The following is a 21,342-nucleotide window of genomic DNA, read 5'->3' as shown; positions in this document are numbered from 1 at the left end:
GCCCCAGGACTGGCAAAACAACAACAACAACAAGAAACATTTAGTTAGTAAATGCAAAATAAACAACATACTTGGAATATATAATTTCTCCTTCCATACTGATACCTGACAATAGTCGCTAATTCATGTACTTTACCTATATTAGTATACAATTTTGAAAAAAAAACAAAAAACTTTTGTTCATTAAGTCACGGCAATTAATGGCAGCAATATGCCTAGATGTCAGGTGAAGATTAATTCTGGAAATTCAAAGATTCCAGGCTTTTGAGTGGTCTCCGCTAATCACAATCAGAAGGGTAGTATGAGTGAGATTTGGAAATCTTTTTGGTAAGTCATGGCACCAAAAAGGCAGAGGCTAATTAATAGTTTTTACAGAAGAGAAAGAATAACTCCAGATGGAAGGAATAAATGATAATAACTAAGTTATACCACAAAATGTTCTAGGGAACCATTTTTGGTTATTAAAGAACTAGTCATCAACTACGCTTATTCCTCATTGCCTTTAGCATTCTAGTAATTAGTCTAATTCTTAATCTCTGTGTGATAAGTTGTATTTCCTTCTATGCTGTACTTTCATACCCGAACTCCTTTGCTTTCTAAAAATCTCAATCTTTTATATTTCTCTATGGACAATTTCTGATACTAAGTCAACAAATGCAGACAGCAGAGGATGGTAATGTAAGAGTCCCTTAACACATGAATCATTAATGTAACAACATGGAAAAGGAGGATAAAGTTATTGCTACCTCGATTTTTCTGAAAAGTTGTAATGTCATCATTTCATTCAAATTTCCATTCTTTGTCTACATAGTGTCAATAAGTGCACATAAATGCAAATATAAGAAGGATGCTGGTGGCTCACACCTGTAATCCTAGCTACTCAGAAAGTTGAGACCACAGGATTGTGGTTCAAAACCAGCTTGGTCAGGAAAGTCCATGAGACTCTTATCTTTAATTAACCACATGAAACCCAGAAGTGTTACTGTAACAAAAGTGGCAGAGTGCTCAACTTGAGCTGAAGAACTGAGGGACAGGGCCCAGTATCAGAGTTAAAGACCCACGAACAACAAAAAAGTGCAAATATGACTTTAAGTTTCCCCAAAAGGAACGAAAAGTCAATAGTAAGCTTCCCAAGTAGAAAAAAATAATTCCAAAATGATTCAGTGCACCCACTTTTGTTGAGTTATTTAAGTTATGGTTTCTTTGCTGGACATATTCTCTTCTTTTAAAAATTGTCAAATATTAGCTTTACAATAAACTTCATCTAATATTTCTTGGTTCAAAAGAGAAGTCCATACAGTTGAAGTCACTTGAATTTATTTCTATCTCAGTTCAAAGCCAACCCAGGCAGGAGAGTCTGTCTAACTCTTATCCGTAATTAAACACTAAAAAAGCCAGAAGTGGAGTTTAGGCTCAAGCAATAGAGTACTAGCTTTGGGTGCAGGTGGGCAGGAAAGACAACTGTACAGGGACAAGGTCCACCATCTGGGTTCAAGCCTCAAAACCAGCACAAACTAAACAAACAAACAAGCAAATGAAAAAAACCACATGTTTCTTTGAGACCATCCTTAAAGCACTGGTTTCAGAAGAGTCTCCTTTTGCTGATCGTACTCACTGGATCCTGCTTTTTGGAATCCTTATTGCTATGAAGAACTCGGGAACAGACTAAAGAATTGGGTAAATGATTCCTGCAACAAGAGAATCATCCCAGGAGTGAAATATCCGTGCATAAGTCTCTTTAAAACCCTCATATCTTTGTTTCTTTGCAGGAGAACACTTGTATAACAAAGTTATTTCCTTTTATTCTATGCTGGCCTTCAAATGGCATATTGTTTCCTTTTGTTATACTCTCAACTAGAAGTTTACAGACAAGGTTTACATAAGTAAAGGACACACTTGAAAAAGTCAGGGACAGAGTTTCCTTCAGGAAAGTTAGATTCTTTTCTTGTACTGTAAAAATGACAGCACAAATTACCTTGAACTTTGTCATTTTTCTATGTTCAATTCCTCTCTTGGGATCAGTTTCCACTTGCAATAACAGTTCCTTCCACTTACTTCCAATAACAATATATGGTGCTGTTCCAGGTAAAATGAGTTTTCTGGCTTCATTGAAATAGCACCAGTATATCTTTGGACATGAGGTAACATATGTTTCAGAGATAACTTCATACGAGAAAATATGGAATTTGCATGGCTTATAAAACCTTATTCATGTATATATGGCCATATAAGATGATGTTAAGTGAAATGGAACCCAAGATAGGAACACAACTTGCTTTTTCTTTCTTGCTATTTTTTAAATATATCTAACATGTAATATGCGATTTTTTGTTTCTCTTCTATTTTCTTCCTCCATAGTATAACCCCTGTTTTCACTATATTTATTGTCAGCGATCTGCATCTTGCATATACATTTTTCTAATGCGGGGAGGGGAAGGGAAATAACATAATATTTAAACAAGTATACAGTATGACCTATTGTAACCATGAGTTGTATAAGGCACTATGTAGAAAATTAGCTTTACAATTTGAGGAGGGGAAAAGGGAATTGGGTTGGTGGGCAGGAAAAGGATTGTAGGAGAAAAACAAAAGAGGAGGTAACAATGCTTGACAGATAATGTACTCATTAACTTTCTTATGTAACTCTCACCCTTCTTTAAACCATTTTTACAATAAAGAACATGAAAAAAGCATCCTGGACTACTTTAAGGTCAAATTTCCTAAGTGCTCTGTAATTAAGACCAATTTTATGTGGGAAGAATGTTCTCAGAAACATTTTTTGTGAGTGTGTGTGTTGTGCATCATTTCTCAAGTGTACATATGTTAGCAGTAGCAGAAACAAAAGGAATAATAGGAGAAAAAGAAGTTTTGTGCTTAAGTATAATGGTTCAATACACTATAGAAGACTCTTCCAATAAGACAACTTTGAAACAATAAATCCAAGGCCAATATGTAGATCTATGGGAGTGATATAAGGAAAGCGCTACTACTAAGTGGACCATGGAGGATGAGGCCACTCTTGTTTTCTACTAGATCTAAATCATGGTAGCTAATCATGCAAATTTGTAAAAAGTAGAACAGAAGAGTAATTCTGGTTCCAAAGCAAGTCAGATATAAGAGCAAGGACTTAACTGGAATAAAAGGCCATGTTGAGATAGCAGGAAATATAGTAGCAATGAACTGGTGGATAAGATCACATTTCTTTTAATTTTTTAGTTAGTTTTTTTGATGGTTGTGGGTCTTGAACTCTGGGCCTGGGCGATATCCTTCCCCTCTTCAGCTTAATGCTAGAGCTCTCGCATTTTAGCCACAGTGCCAATTCCAGTTTTCTGGTGGTTAATTGGAGATAAAGTGCCTCAGAAAACCTTCGTACTGGTACTTGATCTGAACTGCAATCCTCATATCTCAATCTCCTGAGTAATTAGGATTATAGGTTTGAGCCACCAGTACCAGGCTTAAGATCACATTTCTAGCAGTGTAAACTCAGGATATGTAATGTGTATGTTCATCTATCTTTGTATGAATTCTTGAGTTAAAAATCTAGCCTAGAGGTTAGACTTTACATTCACAAAAATATTTGTAGTTTAAAACCATACTCCTGGAAAAATAAAAACTAAGAGACTGAAAAGTTCAGTCTGCATCCAGCCTAGGCAGAACAGTCTTTGCAACACTATAATTAACCAGCCAAAAACTGCATTGGATGAATGGCTCAACTGATGGGATACTAGCACTCAGAATAATACAGGAGATTAGAGAGTGGATTAAATAGTAATACCTTCCCTGGGCTAAGTAGTATAATTTTGCCTCAATAAAACAAACCAAAGAACAAGAAGGAATTCACAGTTGGAAGTTCGGGCTAATTTTGTCATTACGTTTTGAGAAGTCAAGTTTCCTATTGAAATGCAACTCATATATCATCCTCATTCATGTTTTGAATGCTCTCTTCATTTCAAAATACTTCTAGATGCAAAATAGGTCATGATTCCGAACCAAAAATTTGAAAAATTTAGCACCATTCTGTTGGATTCCAAAGAAATAATGAAGGATTACAAAAGCTTAAGCCAGGAGAAACAGCAAAGTTATCTAATATAGGACTTTGTAGACCTTACTGAATTAGAATTTAGATTTAAAATAAATACCTTTTGCTTTTAATTTCATATTCTATAGGATACTACAAAATACTTTTTAAGTAGAAGTTTTAATTTACAAATTCACAAATGATTCTGGCATTCTATTTGTCTAGAATATTCTTTCAAGAGACTTGTAATTAGGACTTAGTTAATAGATAGTTCCAAAAGTTCATGTATAACATGATAATTTGAATAATCCAGAAAGAGTTGACAATAATTGGATGTTATTAATTTATAAATTTAGAAAGAGAGCAATGTTTTGAGACTTTGGTGTGACATGGAATGAAGAGTATTATTGTTTGAAATCTTTTTTCTTCTACCTGTACATAACAAAGGAATAAATTTCCTTAATATATACCTCTGTATACAATGAGAAAAATGCTAGGATTGGGGTTTGTTTTCATTTTGTTTTTGTTGATTTGTTTGTCCTAGGGCTTGACGTCTGGGCCTGGGCACTGTCCCTGAGCCTGTTTTTGCTCAAGGATACTGCTCTACCACTTGAACCTCAGTGCTACTTGTGTCTGGCTTTTCCTGAGCAGTTTATTGGAGATAAGAATCTAAGGAACCTTCCTGCTTGGGTGGGCTTTAAACCATAATATACAGATCTTTGCCTCCTGAATATCTATGGTAGACAAAAAAGATATGTATAAATAATATTTTCAAGTTTTCTGATCTCAAGAATACCACTTGAGTGAAAACGATGCAGCAAAGTTTGGTGTAGTGTTCTATCAACAATAGAATGGGCATAACATGAGCAGAAGTGTCGAATTTTTTCACAATAGTGATAAGCTAGTCATGGTGTGAATTTAGGGAATTTTAAGGTGCACCTTACAAGGTGGAAACTGTTGGGCTAGAATGACTACTGCATAAAATGTTGGGATTGATTGTCAATGAAATAATAGCTTACTATGATAAACAAATGTTTACTCTAGAGGAATTAATTATTATAGATACTTCATAGTTTTATCTTCTACCAGAATGTGGCTAGTTTCTCTGTTGACCTTTAAATATGTAATGCCCCATTGGAAACTGCATCTATTGCAAAATTAAATGAAATGCATACAGGTATCTTTTAAATGTCTCTGGTATGGCATTCTCAGAATCTGAAAATGAGTAGTTAGTCGAATACATACATTCTGTCCTCTTAACAAATACTCAGTTTTAAAAATTAGGAGTTTCCAGAGAATTGAATTTCTGAAAATTTTGTATAGTTTGATAGCATTCAAGTTGATTACACTCTGAAAAAGAAAAGGGCAATTAATTCAAATTAGAAGTCAAATATTGTTCATTTTTTAAAAAATGTATTACACATAGAATATCATTTACTATAGAAATACCATGAAATTATATTTTATGTATCCTATTTTTAAATTTAATTTTATTATCAAGGTGATATATAGAAGGGGTTGCAGTAATTGTAAGGTAGTGAATATCTAACAAATCGAACTTTTTATGCCCTCCCTCATTTTTCTCACACTTTTACTTTATTTCAATAACCCTCACAAGTTGTAATGTGAATATCCTACATGTTGTCTTGTGAGTATTGCTATTGCATTGGTTTGCCCTTTGTCCTTTGTCTCACCATTTTGTTGTTCCTCTTCTCTTGCCAAATTAAGATAAATGTGTATATAATACACAGTATACTGAAATCAAATACAGCAGGGAATGAACCATAGGGGAAAATACAAAAGAAGAAAGAAATCACATAGTACAGTAAAAACAAAAACCACAAAGAAAAACCTCTGTTTCCATGTCTACGAGTTCATTTTGCTCAGCATCCTCTTATATGGTTATATATACATAGCTATTAAGCCATTCTGCTCATCTGCTAGGACTATCTTAGTCATTACCTCATTATTACACATGAGGAAAACCATGGAATCTGTTTCTTTGTGTCTTGCTGATTTTTCATAGTAGGATTTTTCCAAATCTTTCCATTTCCTTATTAATTGGAAGCATAGAATTCCACCGTGTGTGTGTTTAAAGGATTCGTTCATCTTCTGAGTGGCATATTGGATTAAATCATGATTGCATGTAAGTGTCATTTGGGTCATTCAAAAAATGACAGATGGCAACTCCACAGATATACTAAAATCACGATTTCTAAGTAAGATAGTTTTTTATGGTGGTACAAGTTTTGAGATACCTGGATAAGTCTAATGATTTTCTTGCACGGAGTTAGGCCGGAAGACATCATATAGGATAAAAATGGTAGTGACAAAATATTCCCTTGAGAAAGATTTAGGAGGCTTCCAGAAATATGAAAAAATTCAGATAATTTGAAGAATTTAGAAATGCAAGCTCAAGTATGTCTCTTTAAATAAAAATTATGTAAGTGGAAGGGCAAAAGAAGAGGAAGAGAAGAAATAACTGACAGCAGATCATTGTTCCAAGTTAGAGTATAAAAAGACATAATCTATCATTTCCCAGTTAAAAAGAGACTGATATAATACGTCCCACTGAATTTAGGTACATGCAAAATATTTACTTGGCTTTTTCCTACTTTAATGCTCCAAAATAAATGAAGACTTATAATAAAAGTTATGTGATTGCCATTACTTCAACCAGAACACTAACTGTGATGAGCCCTCTTTTTTGCACTTTGCACTTGGAAAATAGTCCCTAAGTTGATGATGTTGTGTCTGTTTAGAGTCAGAGTTACTGGCTTCTACTTGTAGAATTATCCCAAAATAGTTTAAAGCAGTTTTTACCCAAGATATCCAACTGCATTGTCTGAAGCTGTACTTTGAACACATCCTCAAACGTGAGTATGCAATTTGAAATTATACTTCAGCATTTCCTTGGCACATTCTACTTTGTGCCTATGTCGTTTTTGCACATTCCTTTTGAGTTCATAGTTGCTCTATTTCCATTTCATCTTTATAAACTAGTAACAACATTGTTCAACTACCACTTCTTGTTTGCACACACCAAGTGTATGTAGCAAATCACTCTGAGGAGAAAAGTTCCACAATATAACCCTATGCCCACATTAGAGGGTGTAGAATTTAAAGTATTTTGAGACAAACAGTGATATTAGAAGTGAAATCCTCCCTAGGGACATTTGCATGGAGCTCATTAGTTTTCCCAGGAGAAATATAAATATCCACGAAATTTTGAGCTAATTAGTAAGTAACCAAATTAACACCAGATCCTTGAAGTTGTGTTAATTCAAGTCACCATTGTATTATTGTTATATCAGAATTCTTCCTTATTTGACAATGTGTATGAGAAAATGAAAGACTTGGATTAAATGGTGAGGGTAATGTCTGAACTCTTCCATTCAATAAAAGTTTGAAGTTTATTATAGCATTTTCTACATATAAGAATTTGTGGCAGGTTGATTGACAGGGTTATTTAAGTATGGAGATATCCCTAACAAGAATTAGATTTCAATAGAGTATATAGCAGTTATGATTTGTTAATGTCTATTGAGGCATTTTCTGTTCTAAAGAAGAATCAATTCAAGGAGTCTACAGTCACATCAGTAAAGCTGTATGTTTAACCTAATACTTGGTGTTACTTGACCTACAATTGTGATGATTAGGCTGATAAGATATCCAAATAAACCTAAAGATATTTCAATAAAATCCCAAGCTGATGTGGATACATGAGTCACTCATTGGAACTGTAGGACAAATTAGGCTTGTCTGTGCTGTAGTTCAATCTCTAATCTCCTGTCTAAACAGTCTTGAAAAATATTCACAAAATACCTCTAAGGAAAGTTCATGAGAGATATATCTGTATAATTCTTCTAAGGGCAGGATAAAAGCATTTGTTCCCAGCATTTGAAATCAACAGGATCTGTTGAACTCATGGATCCAGAATTTTATAGCTTCACATTCATATCACAAAAATTTATCAGTATGACTTTCATCAAAGCACTGTTCTTATTGAACTTGTCTATGTCCTTTCACTTTTCAAATCCAAATAGCATATTTCCTTCAATATATTCTTGCAAATTCTTTCCTTCCTTTACTTCTATAAATCGGTGTTTATTACTTGTTTGTTTCCTTCTTTCTTTTCTTTCTTTCTTCCAATCGTTTCTTTTTTTTTTTTTTTGCCAGTCATGGTGCCTGAACTCTGGGCCTGGGCTCTATACCTCAGCTCTTCAGCTCAAGGCTAGTGCTCTACCACTTGAGCCACAGCACCACTTCCAGCTTTTTCTGCTTATGTGGTGCTGAGGAATCGAACCCAGGGCCTCAGGCATGCAAGGCAAGCACTCTAGCACTAAGCCACCTTCCCAGCCCTCTTTCTTCCAATCTTGTCCACACTGGTGCTCACATTGCTCACACTTGTGTCAGAATTTTCCTTTTCCTCCTCTGTTCAATAATGCCCCCGATTTTATTTTTTTTTTGCATATTCAAGGTCGTAGATATTTTGATGATGTCTAAACAAACCTATATTTGCGTCTCTTTAGCATAAACCTTAGAACTGAGAGTTTTTTCCTCTAAGTTCATATTTTCCACCTGTAGTCCTATTCACCAAGAATATAAGTAACGGTTGCCAGCCAGATATGTGGATGCATTTTAGATTTCTTCTTAGCTTTTTCTTAGCTTTCTTCTTACCTTCCTTACCTTAGATAAGATGAATGGTTAAGATTTTCTCTTTCTGTCACTATTACAATTTCTATGTACTCCTTTTTATGCCCATAACACCAGCCTATTTAAAGTATTCATCACTGCTAACCTAGTCCTAATACAACCATTTACAAAGTATAATTTTTCCCCATAGTCTTTTCATATTGGTCCTCTCCATCACCAAATTACTCTCTTCATAAGCAAATAGAGTGACGAGCTCAGACAAAAATTCTAGTATCATTATTTACTCACTACATTTACTGTTGGCCTTACATTTCTCATCTGTAAATGGACATAATCTACCAGAAATATTGAAAAATATTTCTTGATTTCTCAAGCAATAAAATATTGAAGAGTCCTTACTTTTTCCACTTTAGCTTACAAATAAAGAGAGAGTCGAATTCAGTTTGTTGGTATAAAGTCACAAGTTGTTTCCTGCAGAAATAAAAATAAATTTTAACTTCTGGTCCTATGGCCTGTGTTCTTTTATGGTAACTGCAGATATGTAAGTGGTATTATGTAAATTGTGTCATGAGTTTGCAGCTGTACTGAAGGACATACTCAATAAATTATTGGAAACATTGGTTATTGAATACTACCTATAAGAGAATGTTATTTGAATTAATCACACTGAGTTAAAAACTTTGTCTTAGTCAATCAAAATGTGGAAATAAACGATTTTATTTATAAGAACACAATACCACCAAGAAAAGTGAGTATACATTAGAGAGACTGCAGGAATAACATTAGGGTTTTTACTGTCTCTACCTATTAATGCAATTTTATTTCTTGGTATTCTAACTCTCCTCTTGTTATCATTGTATGTAATCCAATTCAGTTTATAACTATGAATTCAATCTGGGAAATCTAGCTTCAAAGCTCTAAAAACAAACAACTATCAACCAAGAATACTGTACCTAGCTAAACTCTCATTCATAACTGAAGGCCAAATAAAAACTTTCCAGAGAAAAGAAAAATTGAAACAATACATTTCCACCAAACCGCTCCTACAAAAGATTCTTAAAGATGTCCTACACATAGAAAACCAACAAGACCACAATAAAGGCCAAGAAACTGCACCCAAAATGAGAATCCAAGAACCCTCAGAAGACCCAGTGTTCTCAGCCCGCAAGAAGGTGGATAACATGGCAGGAACTCCCAAATACCTCTCAGTCCTATCTCTTAACATTAACGGACTTAACTCTCTAATTAAATAACATAGACTGTCTAGTTGGATTAAAAAACAACATCCTTCTATCTACTGCCTTCAGGAGTCACATCTTACCCGTAAAAACAAACACATTTTCAATGTTAAAGACTGGAATAAAATCTACCAAGCAAATGGCCCTCATAAGCAGGCAGGAGTTGCAATCCTAATATCAGATAAAAAGGACTTCAAATTAAAATTCGTGAGAAGAGATAAAGAAAGTTGCTACATAATAATTAAGGTATCTCCACTTCAGGAGGATATTACAATTCTAAATATCTATTTGCCAAACAATGGAGCACTCAAGTTTATCCAAGAAACACTACTTTCCCTCAAATCCCACAAAGATCCAAAGACATTAATTGTTGGGGATTTTAACACACCACTATCCCCACTAGATAGATCAACTCGGCAAAAACTCAACAGGGAAACCGCAGATCCAAACAGCCTCATAGATCGACTAGATTTAACAGACATCTACTGAATATTTCACCCAGCAGCATCAGAATACACGTTTTTCTCAGCAGCACATGGAACATTTTCTAAAATAGACCACATTTTAGGCCACAAAGCAAACTTGTCCAACTTCAGAAACATTGAAGTTATGCCTTGCATTCTCTCTGACCACAAGGGAATAAAATTAGAACTCAACTCCAAAAGCCACCAAAGCAAGTCCGGTAACACATGGAGGTTGAACAACACTCTGCTGAATCACAAGTGGGTCATGGAAGCGATTAGAAAGGAAATTCAAATGTTCATGCTATTCAACAAAAATGGCAACTAAAATTACCAGCTCCTCTGGGAAAAAGCAAAGGCAGTACTCAGAAGCAAGTTTATAGCTCTGAGCTCGTAAATCAACAAATTGGAGAGACCCGAAACCAACAATTTAATGAGACATCTGACCCTCCTTGAAAAAGAGCAGCAAAATAAACCCAAATCCAGTAGACAGAAAGAAATAATTAAAATTTAATCAGAATTAAAGAATTAGAATACAAAAAAACTATAGAAAGTATCAACACAACAAAGAGTTGGTTCTTCGAAAAAATTAACAAAATTGACAGATCCTTAGCAATTTATCAGAAAAAGAAGAGAACACACCCCAATAAATAAACTCAGAGATGAGAATGGAAACATTACCACGGAAACAAACAAGATTGAGAACATTATAAGGGAACACTTCTCAAAACTTTATGCTAATAAGTTTGAGAACTTGACAGAAATGGACCTTTTCCTAGTAAATGTTGACATACCAAAACGAAACCAAGATGAATTAAACCAGCTTAACAGGCCCATATCAAGCATTGAGATAGAAACAGCAGTAAGAGACATCCCAGCTAAGAAAGGTCCAGGACCAGATGCTTTTACATCGGAATTCTACAAGGCCTTCAAAGGAGAGCTCACACCAATACTCCTCCAAGTCTTCAATGAAATTTAAAGAGAAAGTTCAATACTGAACACATTCTATGAAGCCTTGATAACCCTCATCACAAAACCAATCAGGGACTCATCAAAGAAAGAGAACTATAGACCCATTTCTTTGATGAACATTGATGCAAAACTTCTCAACAAAATTTTGACCAACCGAATTCAAACATTCATCCAAAAAATCATACACCACGATCAAACAGGATTCATTTCAAGGATGCAAAGCTGGTTCAATATACGCAAATCAGTTAATGTTATTCATCACAGCAACAAGAGCAAGGATAAGAACCACATGGTTATCTCAATAGATGCAGAAAAAAGCATTCGAAAAGATCCAACACCCCTTTATGATGAAGGATTTGGAAAAATTAGAAATCCATGGAACATAAAAAAAAGGCTGTATATGACAAACCTACAGCCAACATTATACTTAATGGAAAAAACTAAAACCATTTCCTCTTAACTCAGGAATAAGACAAGGATGTCCACTCTCTCCACTTCTCTTCAATCTAGTATTAGAATGCCTAGCTACAGCAATAAGACAAGATGCAAACATAAAGGGGATCCAAATAGGGTAAGAAGATATAAAACTCACCATCTTTAGAGATGACATTATCTTGTATTTAAAGAATCCCATAGATACAACTCCCAAATTACTCACGCTGATTCAAAACTTTGGCAAAGTAACAGGGTATAAAATTAACCCCCCAAAATCAATGGCTTGTCTGTATGCCAACAATGAGAAAAGTGTAGGAAAGTAACTCCATCTGTAATAGCCCATCAAAAAAATAAAATACCTAGGAATTAACTTAACCAAAGAAGTGAAGGACCTCTATGATGAAAACTTTAAAATCTTGAAAAAGGAAATCAAAACAGAACAGAGAAAATGGCAAAACCTCCCTTGCTCCTGGATTGGAAAGATTAACATCGTGAAAATGACAATACTTCCCAAGGCTATCTACAAATTCAATGCAATACCTATCAAAATTCCAATCTCATTCTTCAAGGAAATAGAAGAGGCAATCCAAAAATTCATATGGAACAATAAAAGACACCGAATAGCAAAAATGCTCCTCAATGGAAAGAACATTGCTCATGGAATATCAATATCAAATTTCAAACTCTACTATAAAGCCATAGTAATCAAAACAGCTTGTTACTGGCATAAGAACAGACCTCAGGACCAATGGAATAGAATTGAAAACCCAGAAATGAACCTCCTGACCTATAGGCAACTAATCTTCAATAAGGGAGCTAAAATAATAGAATGGAAGGATGACAGCCTCTTCAGTAAATGGTGCTGGCAAAATTGGTTAACTACCTGTAGAAAACTAAAACTAGATTCTTATATCAACCTGTACCAGAATCAACTCCAAATGGATCAAAGACCTTGGAGTCAAAGCAGACACTCTGAAAACATTACAGGATGGAATAGGAGAAACCTTAGGCCTCATTGTCTCAGGCCGAATTTTTCTTAATAGAGACCCGGAAACACAACAAATCAAAGAAAGGTTGGACAAATGGGATTTCATAAAGTTGCAGAACTTCTGCATGGCAAAGGACATAGCTAGCAAAGTCAATAGCAAGCCCAGAGATTGGGAGAAGATCTTCCCTAGCCATGAAAAGCACAAGGGTCTCATATCTAAAATGTACTTGGAACTCAAAAAATTAAATCCTCCAACAAGAAATCTTCAAAGAAACAACTGCCCAATAAATAAGTGGGCAAAAGACTTGAAGAGAAACTTCTCTGAAGAAGAAAGAAGGATGGGCAATAGACACATGAAGAAATGCTCATTCTCACTAGCCATAAAAGAAATGCAAATCAAAACAACATTGGGATACCACCTCACCCCAGTTAGAATGGCTATAATCAAGAACTCTAACAACAACAGATGCTAGAGGGGATGTGGACAGAAGGGAACTTTACTTCATTGCTGGTGAGAGTGTAAACTTGTTCAACCACTTTTGAAAGCTGTATGGAGGTTCCTGAAAAGACTTCACATAGAGCTCCCCTGTGACCCAGTAATTCCACTTTGGGGCATTTACCCAAATATTCACAAACAAGACCACACTAAAGCTACCAGCACAACTATGTTTATTGCAGCATTATTTACCATAGCTAAGATATGGAAACAACCCAGATGCCCCTCAGTAGATGAATGGATCAAGAAAATGTGGTATTTATACACAATGGAATTCTATGCCTCCATCAGAAAGAATGACATTCCCACATTTGTTAGGAAATGGAAAGGCTTCGAAAAAATTATATTAAGTGAAGTAAGCCAGGCCCAAAGAAACATAGGTACCATGGTTTCCCTTATTTGCAATATCTATTATATGTATGAGTCAAGCAAGAAAGGTCACATAATGTGATTTTGGAAAAATGAACCCTTTTATATGTATTTAATTGTTTTTTTTTCGTTCATGCATTTGTTTCTAACACATTTATAAGATTATTTCTTTGTAGCTTTGTATGTCCCTCCCCCACAGTAGAACCTCTGTTTTTACTATATTTGATGTCGTTATAATTTGTGGAGGAGATGGGAGAAAACAAGTCGTTTAAGGATACAGGTGGACCCGATGCAGCTATGAGACTTACAAGTTCTCATGTCAAAAACGGACTTTACAACTTTGGTGCGGGGGGGGGGGGGGGGGAAGGGAGATTGGTTGTGGGAGCGGGGGGCGGGGGGGAGGCTGGGAAGGGATGTGAATGGTAAACAAAGGAGGAGGCTGCAATGCTTAATAAGAAATGTACTCATTATCTTGCCCATGTATTCGTATCCCCTCTGTACAGTATGTTCACAAAAAATAAAAATTAAAATTAAAAAAATAAATAAATAAAAAAGAAGAAAGTGGCCCAGACAGAAAAGTACTTGTTAGATTCTTATCCCCAATTAACCCCTAAAAACATGAATTAGCTCTGTGCCTCAAGTTGTAGATTGCTGTCCTTGAGCGTAAATAGGCTTAGGTATAAAGCCCAGGACTTTCAAAAAACAACAACAACAACAACAAAATGTATCACATTAATTTCACAAAAGCATCTTTTAACTGTTGTGAACATTTCTTAGAAACGTGAATACATGCCCCTGGAAAATTTTAAGTAAGAAGTATAGAATATTTACGTTTATGTTAAAGTCATGACTATTAAATTTTTTAAGATATTTAGGTAATGATTAGGAATTAAGAATTATGATGGGTAGGTAATATATTGGGACTGGTTTGTTATTCTATTTTTATGAAAGTAATAGAATGATATTTAAATGAGTATATAAAATTACACTTGCTTCATATTAGAATTATAATACATGATAAACATTTTAAATGTTTCCAGTGGAAAGGAATATCAATTCTTATGTAATTTCAAAGCAATTGAGAAAATTATTCCAAGGCTGGTTTGCTCTAAGACTATATTTCTTTTCTTGTTCTAGTATTCATATATTCATAGAAATTAAAATTACAAAAACTCAATGGATATTGGTATTCAGGAACATCTTCATAGATACTAATATTGGAGCCCTTAAGTGGAATTGTATTTATTTCATTTGTTACTTTCACAAATAAATAAAGATGATAATGTATTTTGTTTCTTTTCACTGCTGTTGGCTTTTATCTTGAGAATACTTTTTCCCTAGCAAAGTAGAAAAAATCTACTGGATTGACTAAGTAACATATGGCTTTCATAAGATGCAGATGCATAGATTTGTGTCTTCTGTCATTTGCCTAAACTTTCTTCCAGAAAAGGTTATCAATTATTTATAAGTTTTGCTTAATTCCTAGGTATTCCAGTTATCACATACACTTCTTGATTGAGTTATCTTTGAATAAACTCAAAATAAACGGACAAAAAATCCTCAAAATGAACAGAAATCATATTATTGTTTTAAATGTTGCAGTTTACAAAGTTTTTAAGCAAACACAGAAAATATTTTTTAGGCATTCTGCATTTTTTGTGAAGTATTTTAACAATAGTTTTTTTGCTGACATGTAATTCACTTGAAATATATTATCTCCTTTTATTGTATGCATTTTAGAGCTTTGGAAGTGAATTGTCCTATCAGAGGTTTTCCAAGCCTAATTTTAACAAATTTGCTTTACTTCAAATAGAAATGCTGTAAATTTTAGAACAGACATTAAAGTAGATATAACATTCATTTACAGGAATTTGTCCAGCATACATCCTCTATAGTGAGCCTTTTCAAAATTTGTTTTTGGGGATTATTTCAGGGTCTCACACAAAGTGTTCAAGTGCACTCTCAATGAACTACATTCCCTGTCCAAACAAGTTTTTTACTTCTCTTTAATACATACATAGACGTGTAATGGATAGAACCTATTCAATTCTCTTTGACCTTTTGAAAACTTGCTTGTTTTAATGATTGAAGTATTACACAAATTGATTTGCTATGTGGAGTATATCAATTTCTCCACAAGTGCATTACTCTATTTTGTGTCATCTTTATATATTATGGTCCTATTAGTGAGCTTTCTCTTTATTTATTCTTGGATACTAAAGAGGAACTTATTTCAAATGCTCCTACTATTTACATATGTTCTTTAAACAAATATCCTATTTGAGAAAAAGTTATACAGAATTAGAAGATATAAATATACTTAGAATCATTGTAGCATTTACATTGTAGCATTAACAAATATGTGTCCTCTATCTTTTAGATATGTTTTCACTTCTGCTTTATATTGATCTTTGAAATATGAAAGATTATAAATTGATATTATCCAGTTTATTCTTGATTTTCTTTACCCACTAATGCTTTCCATGTCATATTTTAGAAACCTTAACTGATCCAATGCCATGAATTTTTAGGTTTATGTTTTATATACTTTTACATCTCACATTTAGTTTAATAATCATTTTTTCTTTAAAATTTTTAAATTTTTGTATAAGGATTGAGGTAGTAGCCTAAGAACTTTTTTTAATCTAGGGAGGCAATAGTGCCACTACACCCATTTATGATTCTATTTTTATTTCATAAAGTCATGGCATCCTTTTCAAAATCTATTGACCATAAAACTGAGATGTTTTTATTGTGAAAATACCATACAGAGGGGATACAATTACACAACAGTATTAACCAAAGCATGCTATTTGCAGAGGAGTATTTAAAAGGTGTAATTTCTTATAAAATTGAACTTTTAATCCAACAAAATGAATACCAGGAATCTATCACTTGGAAGATGTGAGCGTAAGTCAAAGGGAAGGAATAAAGAGAGTTATGGAGGAAGAGAATGAAGGCATAATATTCAATGCAGATAGTATGAAACTAGAAAACATGAAAGTGGGGTGAGGTTTGGAAAGGTATAGGAAAGTTATTAAAGTTCCATTGTACTGATTTGTGGAATGGAAATACTTTTGGACAACTATGTATATAAAAATATAATTAAAAACAACAGAGACATCTGATCTTAAACTGCATTCTCTTAAACCATGAATCAATATAATAGTTTCTTCCTCACAAATTTTCTTTGCAGGTATTTTCTTCATAATGTCAGAAAACTGACCAATGCAATGAATATCAATATATCACATTGCCTATTGTAAATAGACCCAATATAAAAATCACAGTAAAAATGTTAGAATTCATCACATGATAAAATAACAGAAAGTATCCAATGCTGAATGATAGGTTTTCCAAGTACTTTACCTTCGGCATCTAACTTAATCCTCACAATAATCCCATAAAGTGGAACTACTTCCATTTTTAAATCTCAGATGATGATATTGAAGTCTTCAGAATTGGAATTGCTAGTACTGCATTGCACACATTTTAAGTGTTAGCCCGAGGCCCATCTCACATTGTATCAAATAACCTCATTTTATTTCATGACTAAAATACCAGCACTTAGTCTACTAATTCTAGGAAAATTTCCTAGAATTATTGTGTACACTCTAATAATATTTGACTTTATCTTTGTTAGAAAATAGGTAGCTGTATTATGAAAACTCCAAGTTCATAATCAATTTATACATCCCTGGTGAAAGGAACTGCTAAAGTATAACATTATTGATTTCTAGCTCATAATAGTAGAAACCATATTCTATCCCTTCACTCAACACTGCACTTCCTGGGGACCCCCATCTCTGTTTAACACAGTCATACCGAAAGAGTGTTCTGACCAATTCCTGATGGAAACAGACTGCTGGTGTTATGGACCAATCATTTCCACATTGTTGCTCACCTAGGTTGTTTACCATTAGAAGTATTTTGATTCCTTTTTATACCCAACATTCTGAGAGAAATATACTACTTTAAAATGTTATTAAAGCAAGACTGATATAAAAATCACCTTTGACCCCAGATAAATATTTTACCTTTCATATACCCCAAAATGCAGTCTGAAATATCATTAATGTTAGGAATAAGAGGTTAAAAATCATAGATACCAAGAACTAAGCATGAATTAATGACTCTCCAACTTGTCAATACCATTGGTTTAAAAAGTCATCAATAAACTGCATTTTTAAAATTTTCTTTTTTTTTTAATTTGAGTGTTTTATTGTATTGCACTAAAGGAACAGCAAGATGGTTATACAATTCTCTCTCAATTCGCTTTGAAAACCTAAAGTACTTGCAAATTCTTAATACCTTTACCACCAGATTAGAACAGTAAGCATAATATAACCAATTTCTTAACAAGTAATGTCTTACAAATAAAAACACATTTAAAATAGCTTTAAATACATTCTTCACAAGTAATTCAGTATATATTTCTATATCATGTTCGCTTATGCTTAAGAATTAAAGCAAGTATAGTAAGTACTCTGATGGAAATATGGAAAAGTTCTCATTCATGCAATATACAGGGATAATATTCAAGTCAAAGGGAAAAAATCCCATTCTTCTTATTTTTGTAAATGTATCCATATATAATCATCTACACGATAAATGAGGAAAACTAAATAGTTTTCCACAAGTCAGATACACATTTTCAGCTCATCAGAAGCACCTGATATCTACAGCTAATTTATTAGATGGCATTTCAATAAAACCAAAATGGCATTTCAATAAAACCAAAAGAGCCCTACAAGTTCCTATAAACAAAAGGTTCCAATGGACTAAGGACCATCAGTAATTAATGCAATCATTTGGAGGATTATGGCTGTTCCTTAAGGAGTGCAAGTTCAAACCTGTCAATACCAAAGGTAATCATTTTATATTAATTTATACGTAATTCCATTTAAATTCTTTATCCAAGTATAACATATGAAAACAGTCTTTCCACAAGCAAAAAATGTGGAAACATTTAAAAAATAAGGAGTCATTTTTTAAAAGAAACAGATCATTTCCATAGGCTACTCCTGGAAACAGGATCTTGCTGGATAGAATCCCTTCATTTGTTGGCTTTTTGCATGCACTTAACTGGACCATTTCTTCTGTGTGTTGTTTTAAGAGCTCACCAAAACATAGATCATGCCATATAGGTAGTAAAAAAATGCTAGAAGGTAGAAAGCTAATTTGCACCATCCTTCTTTCTGACAGTATGCTAGAATATCTGCATTCATGATGGTTGTAGGGTCATAAAGTCCTGGCCCACTCATCACTGGTCTACTCATATACCTCCAAATATGATAGGCCAAGAGAGGCATATTGAGACCCAGCGTAAGCCACTCTGCTGCGCAAAGAAACATGACACAGAAGAAAGCATGGATGAAGTACTCTGGAAGTACAAGAGGATTCAGGGTATTACACTGGTCTATAGGATTCTTGTAATCAGTCTTCAGTTCATCAAATGCTATAATGTGCCAGATGGTGAAGAAGATGAGCACCGCGGTGAGCAGCAGCGCCAGCATGTAACAGAAGGCCGCGAACGTGAACGCCATGGCCAGGGAGGAGCTGGCAGCCGCGCCGGTGCCAGCAGAGAGAGGCGCTGCGCGGCCCTCTGGGTAAAACCATTCACTTCCCTCCTAAAATTTTCTTATGATATGAAGATTCCATTATAAACTATTAACACTTGAAAATAACTCATTTTCTTGGGAGTAGAACACAAAGCACAAGATTAATCCTAATCATTTTAGTGTGAATAGATAGGATCTTACAAAGAAAGTTATTTTCAACAGAAAGCCAGAAAGAGTTTATCCAGTTTGTGTTTCACGGGAATTAACAAAGAGCAATAACTATTTGGTCCAGTTGGTCAAACTCACTCCATGAACATATGTTAAATGTATAACAAATTTAAGAGGTCAAATACATATTTTGTACCAACAGTCATCTTACAGCACTAATTTACTACCTAAATATGTCTGAATCTTCTCACCTAACATATAATAAGAGCTGAAAGCAGTCTCTTTTATCTAACTTAATGTAAATCCTTTGATTCTGATGATATTATTTGACAAATAAAATGTACAAATGGGTGGTCCAACTGAAATGACATGACAGAATACTGATAAATAAAAACATTGCAACAAAGTTACCTCTTTTCAGCCTCACCCTGTCCACATTGGCAAGCAACATTGCAACAGCACATGCACACATATACACATACACACATATGCACACATGTACACACACCTATACATGCGTGCTAAATTCAGGGTTTATTGTACAAAAAAAAAGTTCAAATAAAAAATTAATGATTAGTACAAATGATAATTTGTCTTACTACAAAATAATACACAATCCAGTCACCACGGATGTTACATTTTACCTGCCTAGCCACATGTGACCATTTAATTTATATTTAATTACTTAATTAATTAATTCAATCATTCGTTTGGTGATAATACTAAGGCTTGAACTTAGGGCCTGTCTCTGTCCCAGAATTTGTTATTTTTTTGTTTTAGTTTTCTCAAGGATATAATTTAACTGGTTGTACCACAGCTCCAGTTCTAGCTTTTGTTGGTTTCTTTCAAATCAGAATCTAAGGGACTTTTTTTTTTTTTGCTTGGTCTGGTTTCAAACCAGAATCCTCAGACTTCATCTTTCTGATTAGCTAGGATTAATGACAAGAGCCACCAGTGTGGCTTCTACTATTTCCTCTATAGTTATCTAATGCACATACTTAGATCTAAAATAGAAGTCCTTTACATGACTACTTATATTCCTTGTTTTTTGAGACACTTGTTTTCATCTAAAAAAGTAGGCCTGTATATTCAAAGATTGAAGGTGTTTAATGAGAAATCAAAATGTATAAGTAGTCCTTTCCTATCAATTAAATCTCACTTTTTCTTTTTGGAGAATATAATGATCAAAGTAATAGTTGAGAATCAGCAAGCAATTGTTCAAATCATGCTTCCAGTGCAAGTGGATCAACAGTAAGTAATCCTCAATACCATTTTCAACAAAGTTTTGTCACAGATAAAATCGGACTGCCTTCTCTTGCTGCTTTCCTAGCATGGACCTATTCCTTCATTGTACATGAAAAGTGTGACTCAACTGATTTCATTCAGATCTGTTCCTAGAATTATCAAGGATTTAGATTCTTGTCTGCAATATGATTATACCTACGTCTCTTCATGTAGGCTGCTAAAAATGTATTTACCAAATTCAAGTAAATACATAAATTCTATTTCCATCTTTATTAAAACATAAAATTCTGCTTGCTCTATAAATTGATCAGAGGCATGCATTTGTGGCTATCTAGGTCATTGCACGTCTGTCTCTTTTCCTTTCTCTTTAATGTTTCTCATAGATAATAGGATTGTTCTATAATTATCGCAATTCATTTTGGTTTTATATTTTTTGGTTGCATCATTTTACTTTTTGCTCTGCCATTTCCCAAATCATTTATATGGAAGGCATTATTTCATCTTTTCTCATTCCTAGAATAAGCTGCACATGAAGACACCACTTGTCCTTATTTTCAGTCTGTATCTTTGAATACGGAGGAAAATCTTTCCTCTTCTCTACATCAATTCCCTAAATCCAGTTAGAATAATTTTGAATAGTAAAAATGGAAAAAGGGAAAATAAATCATGGTGAAAAAACAGATGCAGAAAATTCACCAGATTTTTCTGAACAGTTCAACTAACCTGATCTATTAG

The 21,342-nt window shown here is 34.0% G+C and overlaps 1 pseudogene; it reads right to left on the bottom strand.

The window, feature by feature from the left end:
• Positions 1-18,506: 18,506 nt before the first annotated feature.
• LOC138841258 (protein cornichon homolog 1 pseudogene) lies at positions 18,507-19,218 on the bottom strand (annotated as a pseudogene).
• Positions 19,219-21,342: the final 2,124 nt, after the last annotated feature.

Source organism: Dipodomys merriami, unplaced genomic scaffold (genome assembly GCF_024711535.1).
Source record: "Dipodomys merriami isolate MVZ:Mamm:240054 unplaced genomic scaffold, mDipMer1.0.p SCAF_310, whole genome shotgun sequence".
Taxonomy (NCBI): Eukaryota; Metazoa; Chordata; class Mammalia; order Rodentia; family Heteromyidae; genus Dipodomys; species Dipodomys merriami.
The sequence above is the reverse complement of the archived record's forward strand: the minus strand, read 5'-3'. Positions and strand labels throughout refer to the sequence as shown.